This window comes from Colobus angolensis, unplaced genomic scaffold, assembly GCF_000951035.1.
Source record: "Colobus angolensis palliatus isolate OR3802 unplaced genomic scaffold, Cang.pa_1.0 Scaffold55, whole genome shotgun sequence".
Lineage (NCBI taxonomy): Eukaryota > Metazoa > Chordata > Mammalia > Primates > Cercopithecidae > Colobus > Colobus angolensis.
The window spans coordinates 6,478,626-6,503,007 of NW_012119043.1; the positions used below are offsets into that span (position 1 = coordinate 6,478,626).

General features: G+C 39.8%; 1 protein-coding gene across 4 annotated transcripts in view; it reads right to left on the minus strand.

Moving 5' to 3' along the window:
- The window catches only part of GRIN2A (glutamate receptor, ionotropic, N-methyl D-aspartate 2A), a 434,662-nt gene that overhangs the window by 210,296 nt on the left and 199,984 nt on the right, over positions 1-24,382 (minus strand). The window contains exon 1 of one of the 4 annotated variants that reach the window (XM_011961388.1): positions 1,946-2,055. The exons of the other annotated variants lie outside the window; for them this stretch is intronic. The gene's annotated coding sequence lies outside the window, so the exon portion shown is untranslated. Of the gene's footprint in view, positions 1-1,945; positions 2,056-24,382 lie in introns of those variants that run through there. 4 annotated transcript variants of the gene reach the window in all.

The window sequence follows — 24,382 nt, forward strand, 5'->3', positions numbered from 1 at the left end:
AGTCCCAGCTACTTGGGAGGCTGAGGCAGGAGAATGGCGTAAACCCGGGAGGCGGAGCTTACAGTGAGCCGAGATCGCACCACTGCACTCCAACCTGGGTGACAGAGCAAGACTCCATCTAAAAAAAAAAAAAAAAAAAAGAAATTAATATTAATAATGTATCTTACTCAACTCACTATATTATCATTTTAATGTGCAATCAATATAAAAAATTATTAATGAGATACTTCATATTCTTTTTTTTTTCCACAGCAAGTCTGAAATCCAGAGTGAATTTAACACTTATAGCACATTTCAGCTCACACTAGCCACACTTCAAATGCTCAGTAGACACAGGGATTCAGTGGCCATCCTGTTGCACAAAACAGCTCTCTGTGGTCAAGGGGATCACCTGGTCCCATGGTCCTTTTTTGAACTTGGTGTTATTGAATCTTTCTTCTACTGACATCACCTCCCTTTTCTCCTTGACACACTCTCCTCCAATGTTGCCTGAAACATCTTTTTCTCCTTGTCCTTCTCTTATGTCCCCCTGATCATTCCTTCTTATGTGCACACTTTCTTCATTCGCCTCTTAATGACTTAGTGTTCCCCAAGGCTCTGCATTGCATCCATTGTTCCTCACTGGGTATCTCATTTACTTGGACATTTTATCCACCCTTTCTGGTTTTAAATATATGCCAGTGGCTTCCAAATCCAGATCATTCCACTGGACTTTGATACTTAAATAACTGGATGTTCATGGTGCCCCATAAGCCAGTTAAGGTCAACAAACTTTAAAACTGACCTTGTCATCCACCACCCAAACTTAGTGATACCTCAATCTACAGCCATCCAGACCCTAGAGCAGTGGTTCTCAACATGCAATGACTGTGCTCCACTAGGGAATATTTGGCTATGCCTGGAGACGCATTTAGCTGTCACAGCTAGGGGGCAGGGTATGACTGGCAGCCAGTGGGTAAAGACCAGGGATGCTGCTAAACATCCGACAATGTAGAAGAAAGCTCCCTATAACAAAGAATTATCTAGCCCAAAATGTCAAGTATCCCACTGTTGAGCAACTCTGCCTTAAAGCCTTAACTGCATCAGCAGCTCACAGGAGACTCACAGACACGTCTATTCTTGCACGCCATCTCAGACCTACTGAATTAGAATTCTCTGAAGTGAGGCCCGGTGTTGGTGTTTTAACACACTCTCCAAATGAATCTTATACACACTACAGTTCAAGAATCACCACTCTAGTTAGAGCCAACCTTGACGTCAAAGAAAGCTACTGAGTTCTTGTTCCGCACCAAGCACTGGGATCACTGATACAGAAAAAAGCAGCTAAAATTCAATGTTTGAGTAAGCACTTGACTTCAGCCTTCAGAATACAACCTCCTAAGCCTCCAGGTGAATCATTTAACTCTGTTTTCTCTTTATTAGCACTATTCCAGAAAAAATTGACCTATAAGGGTCATGGTCCAAAGCAACAAGTCTTTAATATATAATCCTTTTCTTAGCCCTGGAGCTTGGAGCTTATTTCTTCAAATTTAAAGTTAGGAAATAGACCAGTGTTTTGGTGCATTGCCCACTAGAGACACTGGAATAGAGACCAATGCAGGAAAATCCTCAAACCTTTCCATCTTATTAAGTTCAGTTTATATTTTAAAACATATGAAAGAAAGTGCTTTTGAGATATGGGGATAAAGATACGATAGATCTGCTAAGGAAAAGAGGCCTTGAGGATTGTTTAGATTCACTTGGCTGCTGGAGGGCCCTAGAAAGAATTAACTTAGAGGGGAAATAAATCTGGAATCCAGTTCTTGCTCTGCCTTAACTGACAATGTGAATTTTTTTTTAAAAAAAACCATTTTGGTTCAAGAAATATGCATTAAGGATCTCTGATGAGCTAGACACAAAGTCAGGTACTGAAGGTAAAATAAATAAAGCAGGCAAAGTCTCCTACCTTAAGAAAATTACAGGCTGGTAAACTCTCAACAGGAGAAATATTGGATTTATCAAATATAGTTTCTTCCCCTGAGAAACTCAGACTGGTTGGTGAGAGAGACAAATATATTTTATAATTTCAAAACAATGTAGTAAATGTTAAAGTATTACAGAATGCTACAGAATAATGTAGAGATGAAAGGATCATTCACCCTGGGAATAAAGGAAAGCTTTCTGGAGAAGACACAGTTGTGTAGATAGCCATTTGAGAGGCAAGACTGGAGGGAAGGGGACAGGCTAGAAGGGTATTTCAGGAATTCTATAAAGAGATGATCAAGGCGGCCAGGCACGGTGGCTCAAGCTTGTAATCCCAGCACTTTGGAAGGCCAAGATGGGCAGATCACGAGGTCAGGAGATTGAGACCATCCTGGCTAACACGGTGAAACCCCGTCTCTACTAAAAATACAAAAAAACTAGCCGGGCGAGGTGGCGGGCTCCTGTAGTCCCAGCTACTCCGGAGGCTGAGGCAGGAGAATGGCGTGGACCCGGGAGGCGGAGCTTGCAGTGAGCTGAGATCTGGCCACTGCACTCCAGCCCAGGCAACAGAGCAAGACTCCGTCTCAAAAAAAAAAAAAAAAAAAAGAGATGATCAAGGCACGAACAAAGGCCATGGGTGATAAATAAGAGCAGGCAGTGTGAAGAGGGGTGAATTAAGGATGTCCACACTGTTTTCTGTTATCCTTCCCATTGACAGGTAGATTGCTTTATCCTCCTCTTGAATCTGACCAGCACAATGACTGTGTGACCAATAGAAAAGCCTAACTTTTAAGTAAAACAGAAGCTTCCACTTCTTCCCTCATATAACACTTGCCCTTGGGTATGTAAACTCAAAACTCAACTGCCATGCTTTGTGAAATCCAAGCCACATAGAAAGATTACCTTAGGCAGTGAGCTAAGCCCCCAAGCCAGTGGCCAGCTGCACCCACTTAGCTATATCATGAGCCATCTCATACATTCCAGCCCAACTGTCCTCTCAGGGAACTGCAGCCCCAGCTATTATTACATGGAGCAGAAGAACCACCTAGCAGAGCCCAGTCAACCCACAGAACTGTGACTGACAATAAAATGATTCTTGTTTCTAGCTCCTATATCTTGTAGTAACAGTATATAAGAATGTAAAACTGCCAATGTCAGGTAAGAAAATGACGATGGCTGAAGATGATAACATGTCAGTCTAACTTCACCATAAAAATTATCTGATCTAGTTTATCTGCAAAGATAGTTCCAGCAGTGTAGAAGTGTAAGAGAGTAACAGAAGATAGCCGGAGTTCTGCTTCTGGTATGGTAGGAAATCTCTTAACAGATTCCCTCCCACACCCAAACAGGTAAACACTTAAAGCTAGAAGGAAAAAAGATACCTGAAGTCTCTGTAGAATAAAAACAGCCAGTAGATTTCACAGGGACATTGAAACATGGAAGAAGGGCTCATCATAGAGTGAGTTCTACATTTTTGCCATCTAGGTCTGACAGCATGCTGCTGTCCCAAAATGGCACTGGGTAGCTCAACATCTAATGGAAGAGCCACGGTCTTTCTTGCCTGAAAAGGTGGAAGTTAGAGACCTGGAAGTCCATGGCCAGCAGAATATAAAAATCCCAGAAAGAAGAGACTTGGAGAAGGGAATTCTTGGCATGTATATGTAAACTCTGCCCAAGTCTCTGGTCAGTCCTTGAACAAAGGGTGAGTAGACAAGGCTCAAAGTAGTTTGCATCTAAACCTAACAGGACTGAGAACTGAGCCTCCATCCAAGAGATAGAGATGGAAATTTAAGTATAACCCGGTTAATTACCTGCTAAGACACAAATATGAATACTCTTTAAAGAAATATAATGTAACCCACAATATAGCATTCACAAAGTGCTAGTACAATTCAAAATTACTTTACATATAAGAAATAGGGAAATCTGACCCATTCTCAAGGAAAAAAGACAATCAACAGAGGTCAATCCCAATATTAAGTATATTGTTAGAATAGTTAAAGCTGCTATTCTAACAATATACTTAATGAGGTAAAGGAAAATATGCTCATCACAAAGAAAAAGGTAGGAATTCTCAGAAGAGGAAAATTTAAAAAAAAATAAAATTTAGAACTGAAAAATAAAATATCTGAAATAAAGAATTTACTGGATAGAACTAATATGAGAATGAAGGTGACAGAGGCAGGAGTCAGAGAGCTTGAAGATAGATCAATAGAAATGACGTAAGCAGAGGGGCTTTTATAAATTAACAGAGCGAAGTCTAACATACATGTGATTAAAGTGTAACAACCCAAGATTACCTTGCCACTGCCTAGACAGAGCCGGTTTATCAAGATGGGAATTGCAACAGAGAAAGAGTAATTCACACAGAACCAGCTGTGCAGGAGACCAAAGTTTTATTATGACTCAAATCAGTCTCCCCAAGAATTCAGGGATCAGAGTTTTTAAGGATAATTCGGTGGGTAGAGGGCCAGTGAATTGGGAGTTCTGACTGGCTGGCTGGAGATGAAATCACAGGGAGTTAAAACTGTCCTCCTGCTGTGAGTCAGTTCCTAGGTGGGGACACAAGGCCAGATGAGGCAGTTTATCAGTCTGGGTGGTGCTAACAGATCCATCAGATGCAGGGTCTGCAAAATATCTCGAGTACTGATCTTAGGTTTTACAATAGTGATGTTATCCCCAGGAGCAATTTGGGGAGGTTTAGAGTCCTGCATGATTCCTAAACCATAATTTCTCATCCTGTGGCTTTAGACAGTCTGGTCCCCAGGCAGAAAGGGTGTTTGTTTTGAGAAAGGGCTAATATCTCTTTGTTTCAAAGTTAAACTATAAACTAAGTTTCTCTGAAGGTTATTTTGGCCTACACCTACGCCCAGGAAAAACAAGGACAACTTGGAGGTTAGAAGCAAGATGAAGTCACTTAAGTCAGATCTCTTTCACTGCCATAATTTCTCAGTTACAATTTTTGCAAAGGTGGTTTCAAAAGTTTCTACAAGAAAGAGAATGAAGAAGCGGAAAAAATATTGAACAATAATGGCCAAAAAGAAGAAAGACATAAATTTTCAAATTCAAGAAACTCAAAGAACCCCAAATAGGACAAATGTGGAGAAAACCATGCTAGGCACATCATAGTCAAACTGATGAAAATCAAAAGAAAGAAAATCTCAAAATTAGCAAGAGAAAAATAGCACATTATATATAGAGAACAATGATTCAAATTTTTCACAGACTTAAGTTAGAAACTACAGAGTCCAGAAGACAGTGGAATAATGTCTTTATAAGTGTTAGGGGGAAAAAAAACACACCAAATTCTATTTTTAGCGAAAATGTCCTTCAGGAATGAAAAAGAATTAAAGACTTTTCAGATAAAAGAAAACTAACAGAATTCATTTCCAGCAGACCAGCTCTTCAAGAAATGCTAAAGGAAGTTATTCAAGCTGACATCAGAGGAAAATAATACCAGAAAACTCTAATTCCTTCAGGAATTAATGAAGAGCATTAGAAGCATAAATATCTGGGTAAGCATAAAAGATTATTTATTCTTCTAATTTTTTTTTAAAATACAAATGCATATGACTATTTAAAGCACAAATCCTTACACTGCCTCTTGGGTATTAATGTACAGATGCAATGCTTATAACACTATAGCATACAGGATGGTAAGGGGAATGAATGGGCCCTATACTGAAAAGTTTCTACATTGTATGTGAAGCAATGCAATACTAACCCTAAGTAGCCTGTGAAAAGTTAAAGATGTTTCATGTGATCCCTAGAGCAATCACTTTAAAAATGCAAATAGAGATAATTTTACTTCTTCCTTTCCAATTTGGATGCCTTTTATTCCTTTTTCTGGCCTAATTGCTCTGGCTAGGACTTCCAGTACTATGCTGAATAGAAGTGGTGAGATTGAACATCTTTGTCTTGTTCCTGATCATAGACGAAAAGCTCTCAATTTTCACCATTGAGTATGGTGTTTGTTGTGGGCTTGTTGATCTTTATCAGATATACTTTTATCAGGAAAACACTCAGCAAACTGGTTATAGAAGGAATTAATTTAAATTTTATAGGAATAAAAGTATTAAAATTTTCAAATACTTTTTCTGCATCTATTAAGATAATTCTGCATCTATTGAGACGAGACGTATTGATTAAAAGCCAATAAATAAGTTAAAACAAAGTGTGTAAATACTCTAAAAATCCAAAAGAAGGCAGATATAATGAGCAAAATGAATCCCCCAAAGATTTTCACCTTTAACCCTAGAATCTCTGAATGTGTTATGTGAAAAAAGTGATTATGGACCTAAAAACGGAGAGGTTATCCTGGTTTATTCCAGGGAGACTACTTATGTGTCGCCTGAAAAACAGAGAACTTTCTCCAGCTGGAGTCAGAGAAGTAGCAGAGAAGAAGTCAGAGAGACTCAAAGTGTCAGAGGATCTTCACTCACCATTGCTGGAGGGCTCATGGAAAGCATGAGAAAGAATTCTCCAGGAGCAAAGCTCAGCCCGCCATCCATAGACTGCAAATAAATGGGAACCTCAGTTCCACAACTCTTCGATTTGCGAATCATTCGTCACAGCAGCAACAGAAAACTAACAGAGCAGGAAAGGGAGGAGAGACACATGAAGAACAGAGGGGAAATATAGAAACAACAATAAACAATAAAAAACTCAAACACATAGATAATTGCATTAAATGTCTGTGGACTAAAAGTTGAAGATTCTCAGAATGGATCAGGCAAAAGCAAGACCAACTGTTCTCTGTCTATGAGAGATGTACTTTCAATGTAAAGACACAGACAGATTGAAGTAAATTAATGGAAAAAGATACACCACACAACCAGAAAGTGTTAGAAGATGGGACCGTCTTTATTAGCATCAGATAAAACAGACTTTAAAACAAGGACTATTCCGAGAGGGGGCATTTCATAATAAGAAAAGGGACAATTCATCAGAAAGATATAATAACCATAAATGTGGATGAACTTAATTACAGAACTCCAAAAATATAGAATGGAACTAAAAGGAAAAATAGACAACTCCACAATCACAGTTCCTCTTCAACTTCAATCACAGATATTTCCCATTATTTACTATTAGTCTATAAACTGACTCACTTTTTAAAATGTAATCAAGCCATTCTAAGGGAAATTTTATAGCTTACATAAATGGGAAGCCTCGTGTCACTTACATAATCACCATGAACATACAGCAAACCATATCATTAAATCCTAGCCAGACATCACGGCATGACTACTATGTGAGTCTGTGTTCTTTCACTGGTGCTGTGTACGACCTAAAGCCATCTCCTTTACCCGAGGTGATATGCAGCCCCATATTCTGGGAAACACTTATGTAACCTAACTTTCTCACATGTCCAAAGGAGAACAGGACACTAACTGGTCTCCTGTAACCAAACGAGTTGCTGCCAGATCCCGGTGTTCTGATCCTTTGTCGAACGTTCCTTCCTCTGTTCTGTGAGTCTTTTATTAGCAGTAAGAGTGGAACCCAAGCCTCCTCTTTAAAGTTGGCATTTGAAACCCAACAGAAAACTGCAAGCTCCAGGACCCTGAACCAACTCAGAGTCAGAAGTGCTGGTGGCATTCAGCATCCAAAAACACTTAGAGCCAAGTTTCTTCTCTCTTTTTAACACAAGTAATATCATCAACGGAATTATAGAAAAATGAAAGTTGACACTCTAATTCCAGTAATGAAATCACAGGCGCGCAGCTCCCACCTTTAGGAGCCTCACAAATGATGCATGTCCTCCAAAGCCATTCAGCTGGAGTGAGTTGTAGATTTATCCCTCCGAGGGAAGCCACAATCTATCGGGTGGCCAGCCTGACACCACATCAGGTGACAAATGAGATCGGAGAACCAAGCCTTACCAGGCAAAGGCTGCCACATGAGTGGAATACAAAATAGTTTTCCTGTGTGTGTTCAGTTCACTGCTGTAAATGAGATTCACTGGAGACCTGAAACAGGAGGGCCCAAAATAATTTTGGTTCTGATTCCAACAACAAAGCAAGAGTTGATTCTCCCCCTTCTCTAACTGATTGTAGCGATTAATCTCTTACCAGCCAGTTTATTACATAGTCCTACTCAATCTAAAGCTGACATGCAAGACACCATTTTCAAAAATTAAACAAGCCAGGTGTGGGAGCACATGCCTGTAATCCCAGCTACTTGGGAGGCTGAGACAGGAGGATCGCTTGAGCCCAGGAATCCAAGGCTGCGGTAAGCCATGACTGTGCCACTGCACTCCAGCCTGGGCAACAGAGCAATACCCGGAGGGAGGGAGAGAGGGAGGGAGAACTGACCAGAGTTTCAATCCTGGGTTTATCATTTGCTAATTGAGTGATTTTAGGAAGTTATTTAAGCCTTGAAGTCTCCATTTCCTAATCTGTAAAACTGAAAAAAATAGTATTACCTCACCCTAAATGAGATAATTATAATTAAAGTTAAATTCATTGCATGCCATCTGCCAGATACTATGTTAAGCCCTTTATGTGTAGAAATGAAAGGAGAGTTCTGTGCGCACGCTAGGTGCTCTGTATACAGCGTACCACCCACTCCAAAGCTGACAGTGGAAGGCAGAGCTCAAGCAATCATTAACCACAGCACACGTTCAGGCAGCTTTGTCACTAAATTTTAACCAGTACATATATAAAAGTGCCCCACTCTCCTCCTCATACTCCATATGCACACGTGCACATCCATGTGTGCATGCACTCACATGCGCACACACACACATACACACACACTTCAATTCAGTCGCCTTTTCCTGGGGGAGTACACTTTGGTGAGTAAGTACCTCTCTTAGCCTCAATCTCAGCTCCAAGCAATCTCTAATTCACAAAAGAAAATAAAAATAAAAATAAAACTTTAAAAAAATTTTTAATTAGGTCAACCCACAGCTTAACAACAAAGATGAAGAAAAAGATCTTGGGCAAGAACAAGACAGCTGTGGTTTGAGAAGAGGGCACTAGACTTGGAGTTAGAATTTGGATGCTGCCTGTGCCATGTATTCACCGGATGATTTTGGACACATTCTTCGCCTTTTTGAGCCTTTTCCTCCATGCAAAATGAGGCACTTGGAGGTTATAAAACACGACAATGCTAGAGCATAACTAAAGCACCAACTGATAAAGAAAAAGCAATGGGTTTTCAGCTCCCAATGCAAGTTAGAGTTGTGTGTGATTTGATCTAGAAAGCAAGGCTCACTCTTCAAAGCATCCATGGAGAAGCTGTGTGTTTCAGGGAAATGGAGTTACAGGGACCTGGCTCAGCCTCCTCTTATCTGTGTGAACTTGGGCAAGTCTCTTCACCTTGCTTAGCCTCAGTTTGCTCATTTCCAGAAAGGTGATAATTCCCAGCCTTGCTGGTTTATTGTGATGATTAACATGAGTATGGAAGGTGGTTAGTACTTTGTCTGCTCCTTAGTCCTTCCCTTCCTCCTCCCCCATCCCCATCCTCCTCTTTCTCCTCCTCCCCTTCCTCTCCATCCTCTTCTTCCTCCTCAATAAAGCAAGATCTTCCCTCTGTAAGAACATCAAATTTCTTCCACTCTGTGACCTGTCTCAAGTTCACTATGAAGATGATCACTGCCAGTAGGAAAATTCCTCCAGAAGGATTTTTATTACATTTCCCTTTGAAGAAGAGCAAGGAATCAACAATTGGCATCCCTCGGAAGATGAAAGCAAGTTGCTATGTATTCAGAACTGATGTTCCTCTGGAATCAGAGTAATGTCTTAATGGACCCTGATGACATAACGTGGTGCAAGCTCCTCATCTCAAATGGCATGTTACTCAGCAAGAGAGAGGGAGAGAAGCAGATGGATGTGACAGTAAATTCTGCTATGTACCCACAGACACTTCTAAGACATTAAAAAGTGGTGCCCACATTTCCGACTCCCACAACGAAACCTGCCAAGAAATCCTGACATTGATTTCAGGAGCATGTGGTATCCTGCCTCTCTTATGATGCAGGTCCCTCACTCTGGTCATGCCAAGCACAGCTTAAACTGACCTCTCTGGTTGTGACAAAGTAAGCCAAGAGGACACTAAGATTCTAACAGGTTTATTTTATCTAGTCGAAAGGAACACTAGATCTGGAGTCTGGTGAAGAGGATTCAAGCTCTCATTCTGTGACTTACTAGCAATGACACAGAAGGTTGCCTCAGTTGTCCTATCTGTGAAATGGAAGAAACAAGGAAGGCAGTGCCACATGGTTATTCCGAAGACAAGATCAGCTCCTATCCCTTAGGCCTCTCTCCATCTTTCTCATTTTACTCTATGATAGGCCTTGACAGTTTCCTGTCACCAGCTATTTCCCTCCTCATTGTCTTTGCACTGTCTGTTCCCTATACCTGGAATGCTTTTCCCTCTGCTCTTCCCATCATCAGGACCTCCTTTTCATCCTTCAGATTTCAGCTTAAACGTCTCATGCTCTGCGAGGCCTTTTCTTGCTAGAGCAGGGTCTTTGTCCGTCAGTCTTCACCACAGCTCTGCTTATTACCTCCCCCATAGCACTTTCCAAAATCTGTAATTAGTTTTTTCACTTGTGTATTGATGTCTCCCTATACTAGAATGTACTTAGAATCTGGACATGAAAAGACTGTATCCTCATTCTCTAGTACAATGCCAGACATTTAAGCATTTAATATTCACTGAATGAATGACTGTACTAGAAAACACTTGGGGGCTGTACAGTCCTATACATACATAAGGGACTATGGGACTATAAATATATATATATTATATATATGACTTATGTGTGTGTGTATATATGTATGAGATAAAAGTATATATACCCAAGATATTTATATTATATTGAAAGTGAAACCATAGACTCTGGTGATATTGGAAAATTCTCCTATATAACTAGAGAACAGTCCAGACATGGTAGCTCAGTCCTGTAATTCCAGCATTTTGGGAGGCCAAGGCAGGTGGATCACTTGATGCTAGGAGTTCAAGACCAGCCTGGCCAACATGGCGAAACCCCCATCTCTACTAAAGAAAAAAAGAAAAGAAAAATTAGGTGGGCATGGTGGTGCACACCTGCAGTCCCAGCTACTCAGGAAGCTGAGGCATGAGAATTGCTTGAACCCAAGAGGCAGAGGTTGCAGTGAGCCGAGATCATACCACTGCACTCCAGCCTGGACAACAGACAGATACTCTGTCTCAATAAAGAAAAGGAAAGAGAGAGAGAGAATAGTTTCACCCTGCAAAGTCCTTAGAGGAGGGAAAAAAAAGCAGGCCTGGGCTGCAGGGTTAAAAGCTACCAGTCACAGTAGCTGTCCAGCACCCGCAAGGTGCTAAAAGAACTACAAGACAGGAAATGCACACATTAGCATTAGAATAAAAACTGAAAATGCCATCCATGCTGTCTGTTGTTCACTTCCTGACTGGGAGGATTCCTTCTATGATCTCAAGGCAGCACTGCCATGCTGCTCAGCGCCTCCAACAATGTCTCAAGGTAATTGGACTGGTAGACGTTTACCTATCTGCAAAGCTTAGTTATGATCCCATCAGATCATTTCCAGAAAGGTTCATATAAACTTGGGTCACTTTATATTCTTTTTAAACTTGTCATTATGGTAAATGTCAAACATAGAAAAGGAAAAAAATAGTATAATGAACCCCCATGTATCCACCACTCAATTTCAACTATTTTCAATTCATGACTGATCTTGTTTTGTCTCTATTCTTACCAATGTCCTCCTTCCAATGTATTATTTTGAAGTGAACTCCAGACATCATATCATTCATCTGTAAATACTTCAGTATACATCTCTAAAAGTCAAGGACTCCTTTTTACAAATATCATCACAATACCATCATCACACTCAAAATTTACCTTAATCCTTAATATTATCAAGTGTCTGATCTGTGTTCCTATTTCCCTGATTGTTCTATGTACTTTTAGAAAAATCTTATTCTTTTGACTTTGTATACACACCAGGTCTATATGATTAATATGGTATTTATTTATGTATTTATTTTTGAGACAGAGTCTTGTTCTATTGCCCAGGCTGGAGTGCAGTGGTGCGATCTCTGCTCACTGCAACCTCTGCCTCCTAGGCTCAAACAATTCTCCTACCTCAGCTTCCCAAGTAGCGGGGATTACAGACATGTGCCACCACGCCCAGCTAATTTTTGCATTTTTAGTAGAGACGGGGGTTTCGCCATGTTGTCCAGGCTGGTCTGGAACTTCTGGCCTCAAGTGGTCTGCCCACCTCAGCCTCCCAAAGCGCTGGTATTAAAGGTGTAAGCCACCGCAGCCAGTCTAATTAATATGACTCTTGAGACTCTTTTTACTTCATTCCATTTCTGGTTTTAAAAACTGGGTCTTTTGTTGCAGTTTCCAACAGTCTGGATTTTGCCAATGACATGCCCATGATGTCATATAACACGCTTATGCCCCCTCCCATATTTGCTGGCAGTTCAGGCCAGAGGCAGATGCAGATCTCATTTATTTTGCCAAGAATACTTCGTAAGTGATGTGTGTACTTTCTTTAAAAAATAAATGTTCTGGTTGTCTTTTGTAACATTCGCAGGCATTGACAATAATTGCCTGAATCCATTAGTTCATTAAAGTTTGCAGTGTAGGGATATTCCAATTCTACTATTCCTTCTTCATTTATTACCTGGAACTATGCCAAAAAGAGACATCTTCCTTTGTCAGCTATTTGGGTGGCCTGAGGGAGAGCTGATATAAGAAGGGCAGAATACAGTAAATGGGTGCTTCTTCCCCCACATATGTTTTCAGAACAATGAATTGGTTCCCTAGCATCCTCCAAGGGTTACCAATTAGTTATCTTTTATAATATTTTATTATTACAAACTCACGGATGTATTATTATAAAACTCATGGATTTTATGTATTTCAATCCCTTGCAATGAGTACCTTCATTGATGCCCAAACTGTTTCATCTTTGGCCAGTTGATACTTTTCAGATTGGCTTCTGAGTCCCCTTGACCTATAGTCTTTGGTAACTGCTTTGCTCACTGCAGTGACAAGGCACTCTAGGAAGGTTTATCTTGTTCATTTCCACCCTACACCTTGAATCACCCACTTTCCCAGTGGTCCCCCTCAGTGAAAAATAGTTTAAAAACCAAACTCTGAGTGGAGGGGTACTTACTTTTACTAGGTTGGTTACTGTTCTAGGATATATGTATTTTAAGTAAAAATATATCATAAGTTTATACTGATACTTTATTTTTTAATTGACATTATTGTATATTAATATTTACGGGGTACGGTGTGATATTTCAATACATGTATACAATGTGTAATGATCAAAGCAAGGTAATTAGCTTATCCGTCACCTTAAACTTCTTATTTCTTGTGTTTAGAACATTAAAAAGTCTGCTTTTCTAGCTATTTAAAAATACACAATATATGTTTAACTATGGCCATCCTACAGTGTGATAGAATACTAGAACCTATTCTTCCTGTCTAGCGTAATTTTGTATCCTTTAACCAACCTGTGGCTACACCCTTCTTGACCTCTAGTAACCACTAATCTACTTTCTACTTCCATGAGATCAACGTTCTGAGCTTCCACATGAATGAAAACATGTGATATTTGGTTTTTTGTGCCTGGCTTATTTAACATAGTGTCCTCCAAGCTCATCTATGTTGCCATGAATAACAAGATGTTGTTGTTTTAATGGCGGAATAGTATTCCATTGTGTATACACACCACATTTTCATCTGTTAATTCAATGGTTGATTCAATGTCTTGGCCCCTGTGAATAGTGCTGCAGTGGGTAAAGAATATTTCAACATACTGATTTCCTTTCCTCTTAAAATTTACCCAGTAGTGGGGTTGCTGGATCATTACAGGAGTTCTACTTTTAGTATGAGGAATCTCCATACCGGTTTTCATCATGCCTGTTCTAAATTCCCACCAGCAATCCTTGCCAGTATTTTTGTATTTTTGATAATATCTTCTCTGAGCTGAGATTATATCACATTGTGGTTTCGATTTGCATTTTTCTCATTTGTTGAGTATTTTTTTCATAAACTTGTTGTCCATTTGCATGTCTTTAAGAGATGTTTATTTAACTCATTTGCCCATTTTTTAATCCGATTATATTTTTTTGCTGTTGAGTTCCTTGTATATTCTGCATATTAATCCCTTGTCAGATGAGTAGTTTGCAAATATTTTCTCTCATTCTGCAGGTTGTCTCTTCACTCTCTTTTTTCCTTTGCTGAGCAGAAGCTTTTATATTTGTCTATTTTTGTTTGTGTTACCTGTGCTTTTGAGGTCTTCTCTATAAAAATCTTTACCCAGACCAATGCCCTGGAGTTTACCCTATTTTCTTCTAGTAGTTTCATAGTTTTAGGTTTTACATTGAAGTCTTTAAACCATTTTGAGTGTATTTTGTATATGGTGAGAGATAGAGGCCTAGTTTCATTATTCTGCATATGAATATCCACTTTTCCAAGCACCATTTCTGCTGTAGCTATCGTCCTCAGAATGGTCTCCCTCATTTTCCAGTAGTACCTGATGATGATCTTGAACTTCCCAAACTCTCAGAGGCATCACAAGTAACTCGGTCTTTACTTTCTCACATGCAGTTTCTAATACCACATGGGATTTGTAGTTGTGATTTTTAACTACATGCTTATTTTTAGAATTCATGGGGACATCCTGTTTCATAATTTTTTGTAGCTATTACTCATGAGTTTTTGGTTTTTTATTACTTTTGTTAGTTTGTTTTTTGAGGTTCAAAGATAATCAAAAGCTCTGCTGCTATCTTCCAGATTTCCCTAATAAAAGTATCCATGATATGACACTCCTTCAGCTACACACACACACACACACACCAGTATGTTCTCCTTCTCTCAGACACACTCACAGGTGGACACACACTCATGCATGTGCGCATGCACACACACACACAGAGTAACTTGTGTTACACAAACAGAAAGTAACTCTCCATGAGACTCTGCCAGAAACCAGACTATTGACAAAAGTTTCCTGATGTGCCCAACTCTCTAGGTGTGCTTCTCAGTTAGGGTGGACCCAAACTTCAAGATGTTAACTTCCTTGTCATCAGTAAGAACAAACCTAATGATGAAATTACAACATCCAGATATGGGGCCAATTATTTATATGTTCATTTTATATGGTCCCGCATTTAGAATAGAATGAAATTTTAGTTTATTCTTTTGGTTTCTATCTGCCTTATCATTAGGAAGTGATGTTTATTAGTCAGTGAATTAAGAGGAAAATATCAAGGCCCTCCCATGTTTGCTGCAGCACTATTCACAATAGCCAAGATTTGGAGTCAACCTATATGTCTGTCAAAAGACAAATGGATAAAGAAAATGTGGTACATATGCACAAAAGAGTATTACAGAGCCAGGAAAAAGAATGAGATCCTGTCATTTGCAACAATACGGACGGAACTGGAGGTTAGTATGTTAGGTGAAATAAGCCAGGCACAGAAAGCCAAGCTTCATATTCCCACTTACTTGTGAGAGCTAAAAAAAATTTAAAACAATTGAACTCATAGAGGTAGAGAGTAGAATGATGGTTACCAGAGGCTGGGAAGGGTAGTTGGGGGTGGTATGAGGTAGGGATGGTTAATAAGTACAAAAAGATAGATAGAATGAATAAGATCTAATATTTAATAGCACAACAGGGTGACTACAGTCAACAACAATTTATTGTACATTAAAAAGTAACAGTATAATTGGATTATAACACAAAGAAAGGATAAATGCTTGAGGTGATGGATACCCCATCTACTCTGATGTGATTATTACGCATTGTATGCTTGTATCAAAATATCTCATGTACCCCAGAAACACATATACCTACTTTATTTTTAATTGATATTTTATAATTACATACATTTATAGGTACACCATGTTTATATATATGTATACAACAGAATGATCACACAACTTTAAAGGAAAAGAAAATTACCCAATCTCCTTTGGAAACACAAACCATCAACAGCATTGTTCCTTCTGTCTGGGTACCAAGATATACTGATAAGAAAGGAAATTTGTAGAAAATCCTACAACTAAGGAAAAGGAATATGCTACCACCAAGAAAAAGTGCTTATGGAGAAGTTGTCATAACATGATGAACTGAAATTAAGATGTTAGGTGAATAATAAAAGTGAAACCAAAATGTATACACAAGCCAACCATAAAAATATTTGTTAAAAAAAAAAATAAGATTGAAAAACTCCACCAAAGAATTACAGCTGTGGTGAAATTACAAGTGATCTTTGTCAATTTTATTTTATAGTGTATTTCTGTTTTAACAATGTACATAAGTTATTACAATAACCAAAAGGCTCTTTTAAAGAAATAAAATGGGCCGGGTGTAGTGGCTCACACCTGTAATCCCAGCACCTTGGGAGGCCAAGGCGGGCAGATCATGAGGTCAGGAGTTTGAGACCAGTCTGGTCAACATAGTAAAACCCCATCTCTACTAAAAAATACAAAAAATTAGCCAGGCATGGTGGTGGGTGCCTGTAATCCCAGCTATTTGGGAGGCTGAGGCAGGAGAATCACCTAATCTCAGGAGACAGAGGTTACAATGAGCTGAGATCACACCAGCCCAGGTAACAGTGCAAGACTCCATCTCAAAAAAAAAAAAAAAATGTTTATATTGTCAGTGTTTTATCTTTCAAGATCTAGATATCACCTTTTCCCTCTTCCATAAATACTACAACCTCACATAGGTACTTTCTGTCCTCCAATTGTGTAGACTGCTAGTAATTCAATAACTTAGCATCAAAATCACTCTAATGATCTTTTTAATATGCATATACCCAAGTTTCCTTCCAGCACCATGGAATCAGAATCTCTGGATATGGTACCCAGGAATCTACATTCTGAACCAGCATACTTGGCATCACTGATGCAGGAGGTCTACAGACTCCACATTGAGACACTGTATTAGGGACCCCACTTTTCACTGGGCACATAATTTGATACTTGCTGGTACGCCTGTTTGTTATTGCAGAGCATGTCTGGTTCCCACAACCAGATTACTAATTATGAAAAAACAAAGCCTAACCCTAACCCTAACTTGGCCCAGACCTCTCTAAATGATTCTAGGCATTAGGCCAATAAAGATGGCCTAAAGACTTTATATTTCTTCCTTTTGTAAAACAGTAATTTTGTAGGTGCATATGAAAGCCAACTCACTCCCATTTTTAACTCAGAGACTATGGGAGGAAAAAAATGCAGCTAGAATAATGCTGTTTTCTTTGTATGCTGTTAGGCACGGAAGTGAAATTCCACCTATTCACTAAGAATAGTAGTTACCTGATAACATCCAGTTATCCAAATGCAGTAAAATAAATGAGGGCATAAGAAAGCAAACAAATATGCCAAAACATGTTTCAAGAGCAGCATACAAAAAATATCTAGTCACCTCTCCCTTAAGCAAAGAAAATTAAACCAATGACCCCAATAGAAGAAAATTATTAGACATTCAAATTCTGTATATTTGGCTTAAATAAAAACAAAGAAAGATGGAGAAGTTCTCATTCATGTGAGATCTGTTTACTCTGCACAGCCTATGTCAGAGGCAACGGTCTTAAATAGTTTTAGGAGGATCTAGGTTGAACTCAGTTCTAAACCGGATAGAAACACCCACTCTAAATGGAGAAAATTCCCAAGCATGGAGTCAATTCAATACATTTCAAGAGTTTAGTCTACAAAAGCTGACATCTTTCCAGACTTGGGGCAGGAAGTTCCCTCTACCCAGGAGATAAATCCAAAGACTGTACAGCTAATACTTGGACGTGTCTAGCATCATGCTCAGTGGTTTACCTGAATCATCTCTAATTCTCCCAGCAACCATTTTGTGGACAAGACATCTGCAGCTTGTGAAAAATAAGCCCGAGATGCAAACCCTGGTTTTTCTGCCTCCAAAGCCCATATGGCTCCCACAACACCAACCTACCACTTAGAGGCAATAGAAGAATACCAGATCTCAAGAGAATTAGGAGCCTGCATCACTGATGTCAGGGGCAGGAATCAAGAGTGACTAAAAGGAGATGCCAAGATGTCTGGGGAGTGTGTCTCTTCTGAACACTGAAGGAAAGAGATCCATAGAGGTATGTGTGTGTGTGAGAGACAGGTCTTACAAACACAGATTTTTAAATTTTTAATACATAAAAACAGTGGACAAATTACAGTATACCACTCAATTTTCTACCATTTGAACACATCGATACAACCATTTTCCAAATCAAGCTTCAAGATACAGAACACCAGAAACCTTCCTCCAGCTCCCGCAAGTCTTTATCAATTCCCCACCACGGTCGTCCAGCCATCTCGTTCCTTCTCTGTGTGTACCAACTAATCTCTCTCTAACACACACACACATTTTTAGCAAGGACAGTGAATATTCAAAGAGCATCTTCCACATGCCAGGCTGAGTGACAGGTGCCTTAAACAATATCATATTCACAATAACCCTCTCAAGAAGCCATTATTATCTCCATTATGAGGAACAAGGAATTTAAGTAACTTCCCCAGGTTGAGATGGTTAGAACTACGCCAAAATATGATTAATCTCAAATAAGGCTGACTATCCACCTAGGTTCTTTCCACAATACTGCAGGTCCCTCCATACTTTGACGGAATGTAGCCCAAGATCCCCCAGAAGAGAACCATGATAACCAGAGAGGACGAGGGTCCTACAACTAACTCTCATCTTCTCTTCAAGCCAATATTGAAGACTTGATATCTTGGTCCATTATTCTGCCTCAATAAGGAAACAAAACAATGTTGAATCTTGATATGTCACCTGGTAAGGCTTTAGTGCTCTCTGAACATCCATCTTCTTTTGTCCCCAAATAAAAAATACAGGGTTGATAAATGGGCAAAGCTATCCTAAGCAAAAAGAATAAAGCCAAAGCCATCACATTACCTAACTTCAAACTATACTACAAGGCTACAGCAACCAAAACAGCATGGTACTTGTAAAAGACACATAGACCAGTGAAACAGAATACAGACTCCCTAAAATAAAGCTGCACACCTATGACCAACTGATGTTTGACAAAGTCAACAAAAATAAACAATGAGGAAAGGACCCCCATCCAATAAATGGTTCTGGGAAAACTGGCTATCCATATGCAAAAGGCTAAACCTGGACCCCTATCTTTTACTATATACAAAAATTAACCCAAGATGGATTAAAGACTTAAATGTAAGACCTCAAACTATAAAAAATCCTAGAAGAAACCTAGGAAATACCGTTCTAGACATTAGCCTAGGCAAATAATTTATGATTAAGTCCTCAAAAGCAAATGCAACAAAAACAAAAATTGACAATCAGAACCTAATTAAACTAAAGATCTTCTGCACTGCAAAAGAAACTATCAACACGCTAAACAGACAACCTACAGAATGGGGAAAAATATTTGCAAAGTAGGTATCCAACAAAGGGCTAATATTCAGAAGCTATAATGAACTTAAATTAAGAAAAAAAATAACTCCATTAAAATCAGGCAAAGGACATGAGCAGACACTTCTCAAAAGAAGACATACAAGTGGTCAGCAAACATGAAAAATGCTCAGCATCATTAATCATAAGAGAAAAGCAAATCAAAACTACAATGAGATGCCAGTCAGAATGGCTATTATTAAAGAGTCAGAAATAATAGATGTTGGCAAGGTTGCAGAGAAAAGGGACATTTAGACACTGCTGGTGGGAATGTAAATTAGTTCAGCCCCTGTGGAAAGTAGTTTGGAGATTTCTCAAAGAACTAAAAATAGAATTACCATTCAACTCAGCAATCACATTACTGGGTATATGCCCAAAGGAAAATAAATGGTTCTACCAAAAAAACACCTGCACTCGTATGTTTATCACAGCACTATTCACGATAGCAAAGACATAGAATCAACCCACATGCCCATCAACAATGGATTGGATAAAGAAAATGTGCTATATATACACTATGGAATACTATGCAGCCATAAAAAGGGTGAAATCATGTCCTTTGTAGCAGCATGGATGCAGCTGAAGGCCATTATCCTGAGTTAACACAGAAACAGAAATCCAAATAACACATGTTCTCACTAATAAGTAGGAGCTAAAATTGGGTGCTCACAGGCATAAAGATGGGAATAGTAGACACTGGGGATCACAAAAGGGAGAAGGTAGGGACGGGGGCAAGGGTTGAAAAACTACCTAGCAGGTAGTACATTCACTACATGGGCAAGAGGAACATTAGAAGCTCAAACTTCAGCAATATGCCTATGTAATGAACCTGCATATGCACCCCTTGAATCTCTCTCTCTCTCTCTCCACACACACACACACACACACACAGTTGGCAGAAAATGAATGCTGCCTCTACATACTGACTCAAAATAGTCTCAACTATATTCCTATATTGGCATTTTTTTCACCTGTCTCCTTCTCAAAAGGTCAAGTGCAGGAGAAATTTTGGCTAACAGAATTTGTAAGGTAGGTTTTGGATAATACTATTTTCTTATTTTAAGAAATAACTGGGGCTGGGTGCGGTGGCTCATGCCTGTAATCCTAGCACTTTGGGAGGCCGAGGTGGGTGGATCACCTGAGGTCAGGAGTTCGAGACCAGCCTAGCCAACATGGTGAAACCTCCTCTCTACTAAAAATACAAAATTTAGCCAGGTGCAGTTGCAGGCGCCTGTAATCCCAGCTACTCAGGAGGCCAAGGCAGGAGAATGGCTTGAGCCCGGGAGGCAGAGGTTGCAGTGAGCCAAGATCGCATCACTACACTCCAGCCTGGGTGACAGAGTGAGACTCTGTCTCAAAAAAAATAAAAATAAAATAAAATAAAAAAAGAAATAACTTGATAAATCTAAGATGCCAATGTCCTCATTAAAAAGAAAATGGAAAAAGGCAAATGCCTGGTATTTCTTAATGAGACACTACACTCAGCACATTAAAGGAGTTATCAGATTTAATGCTTCCAACAACTTAATATCAGGTAGTATTATTACTCCATTTGCAAAGAAGGGATCCAAGCCCTAGAGAGAGAAAATGGCATCCCCCAAGGTGGAGAAACAGTTGAATCTTAGTCCTCTGGCTCCAGGGTTCAGCTCTGAATTAGTAAGTGGTCCAACTGGTAAAATAAATGATATGATTTCAAGTTGCAATCATGGTTCTTTTAAGAATAGATTTAGGGGGTACAACTGTATTTTTGTTATATGGATATATTGTGTAGTGGTGAAGTCTCAGCTTTTAGTGTAACCTCACTCAAAAGTATCCATTGTACCCATTAAATAACTTCTCATTCTTCACCTCCTCCCATTCCCCTCACCTTTAAGGCTCCAGTGTCTATTATGCCACCCTCTGTGTCCATGTGTATACATTATTTAGGTCCCACTTATAAGTGAGGACATGCCATGTTTGACTGTTTTGGAGCTGTTGCACTTAAGGGCATCAACACATATACACAATGGAACACTATGCAGCCATAAAAAAGAATGAGTTTATGTCCTTCGCAGGGACATGGATGAAGCTGAAAACCATCATTCTCAGCAAACTAACACAGGAACAGAAAGCCAAACACCACATGTTCTTACTCATAAGTGGGAGCAGAACAATGAGAACACATGGACACAATGAGGGGAAGATCACATAACAGGATCTGTTGAGGGGTGGGGAAACAAGGGGAGGGAGAGCATTAGGACAAATGCCTAATGCATGCAGGGCTTAAAACCTAGATGATGGGTTGATAGGTACAGCAAATCACCATGGCACATGTATACCTATGTAACAAACCTGCACGTTCTGCACATATATCCCAGAACTTACAGTATAATAACAAAAAAAAAAAAGATAAGGGCCTCAAGCTCCATCCATGTTGCTTCAAAAGACATGATGTCATTACCTTTTACAGCTCAGTAGTATTCCATGGTATGTTTATATCATTTTCTTTATCCAATGATTTGTTCATGGACACTTGGGTCGATTCCCTATCTTTTCAAGTTGCAATCCTGGTTCTTAATACGAAGCCTTCTCAGAGGATAGGCTAGTTTATAAAGGAAGGTGGATGAGGGAAAGACGAAGGCTTATATGTGTAGTGTCTCTCAGGCTGATGTTCCCATGTGAAGATGGAACAGGGAAGACAGATTCTGTTTGCTCAGCAGAAAAGGCCAGCTTCACTCTCAGCCAGTTGTTCACAAACAGCAAACTGTTTGTGTCCTAGATAAGAAAGACGCCAATATATTTCTCAGTTCCCAAAGTTAAGGAGAGGGTGTCCATGGTGAAATGAACCTGCCGTTTCAGCTCCTTCCACCAGAAGCAAGGAACAGGACCAACAAACACATATTCTGCGACTAATGCTCTGGATACTTGCTGATGAGGTAGGTTATATAAATTGTTCTTGATTTTATGCAGAGGTTCCCTTTGCATCAACCAGGGCTAATAAATCAGGATGAAGAGAAATCATCAGCTGTGCAACATACAGTTCACAACATACAGTTCACAGCTGTGCAAGCAGCTGTGCAACATACAGTTCACAGCAAAGTGTAGACAGTGGACAAATCTGATGCAGAGAGACGATACTCAGCTATGTGATTCAATCAGTGCATAACATAAAGCACAGTGTGCATACTACATGGGACTGAAATTATCTCCTTCTCAGTGTTGCTTCCAACACTACCTGTTCCTGCCATAATAATGATAAACTCTCATATCTAAAAAATAAAATAAGTAAAAAATAAGGCTGGTGGCAGTGGCTCATATCTGTAATCCCAGCACTTTGGGAGGCCAAGGTGGGTGGATCACTTGAGGTCACAAGTTTGAGACCAACCTGGCAAACATGGCAAAACCTCATCTCTACCAAAAACACAAAAATAACTAGCCAGGTATGGTGGTGCACGTCTGTAGTCCCAGCTCCTCAGGAGGCTAAAGCCCAAGAATCATTGAACCCTGGAGGCAGAGGTTGCAGTGAGCCAAGATCTCTCCACTGCACTCCAGCCTGGGCTACAGAGCAAGACTCTATCTCATAAATAATAAATAAATAAATAAATAAATAAATAAATAAATAAATAAATAAATAAAAAAATAAATAAGGTTGGGTGTAGGGGTTCATGCTGAAATCACACTGTTTTGGGAGGCTGAGGCAGGAGGATTATTTGAAGTCAGGAGTTCAAGACTAGTCTAGGCAACATAGTGAAACGCCATCGCCACAAAAACTTTTTTAAAAACAAGTAGCCAAGTATGGTGGCCTGCGCCTGTAATCCCAACTACTCAGAAGGCAGAGGCAGGAGGATCCCTGTAGTCCAGGAACTCAAGGCTGCAGTAAGCTACGATTCTGACACCGCACTCCGGCCTGGGTGACACAAAGTGAGAATCCATCACTAAAATAAATACATAATGAATAAATCTGTTTTGTTTTGTTTTCCCTAAAAATTGAGGCTCTTCCATTTTAAATCTCTCCCGTGCAATGGGTGTGCTTCCCTCCTACAATGCCGGTTGGGAAACAAAGACACAGAGGAAATGAGTGACTTCCCTGAAGTCTGTCAGAGAGAGAACTCAGACTAAAACCTAAATCTGCCCCACTTCCAACCCCCATGGGTAAAGACCCCAGCCACCAAATCAACAGAGGCAAGAGATCCCAGGGCCATCATGAGTCAGGACAGAGGGCTTGTGTGGGGAAAAGGATGCATTCTTTGTTCTTGCTCCTGACTCAGACTTCGGACACATCATTGTAATCCCCTGGGGTCTTCGGTTGGACCATCACGTCTTCTCACTTGCAAAGAGTAGTCTGATAGTCTCCAGGAATTGCAGATGGAAAGTTTATTTTTGAACATTCTATAGTGAGGCAAGGGAAGAAGAAATCCATCACACGGAATATCACCCTCCATGTTATCATCTTACATCTTTGGCACAAACGCTTGGCAGTAAAGGTAATACTGTGAAATACCTCCTTTCTCACTTAAAAATGGAATGAACACTCTAGATCTTCAATGATAGGCTCATTTTTCCAATTTCCAACGCAAACTGCTGAAGAGGGCCCTGCACTTGTCAGAATGCAAAGCCCATTTGTTGGTTCCTGGATAGTTTCTTTCAGCTATTTCAAGAGGTGACCTGGGTTACTGCCCTCATCTTCCCTGTGCTTGGGCCTTGTAGCTCCTTCTCTCTAAGGCAATAAAGTAAAATGTCATTGTTCCAGAGACTGTGGAGCCCTCCTCATCCCCAGGTGGGAGGTGAAATAAGAGAGTCTTAGCAATGAGATCCCATCAATTAGGAGGAAAACATTCTCTTCTCTAAGTTCTGCCCTGAGGATTGGCATCCCCAAGATGTTAATTTTGTGTGTCAATGAAGCAGGGAAACTGGAGAGTTGGTTCACTTTTCTAAATGCAGGAGCAAGATGAGGGAAACTCTTGATTTCTATCAAAAAAGACAAGAAGCAAATAGAAGAGAAGACCACA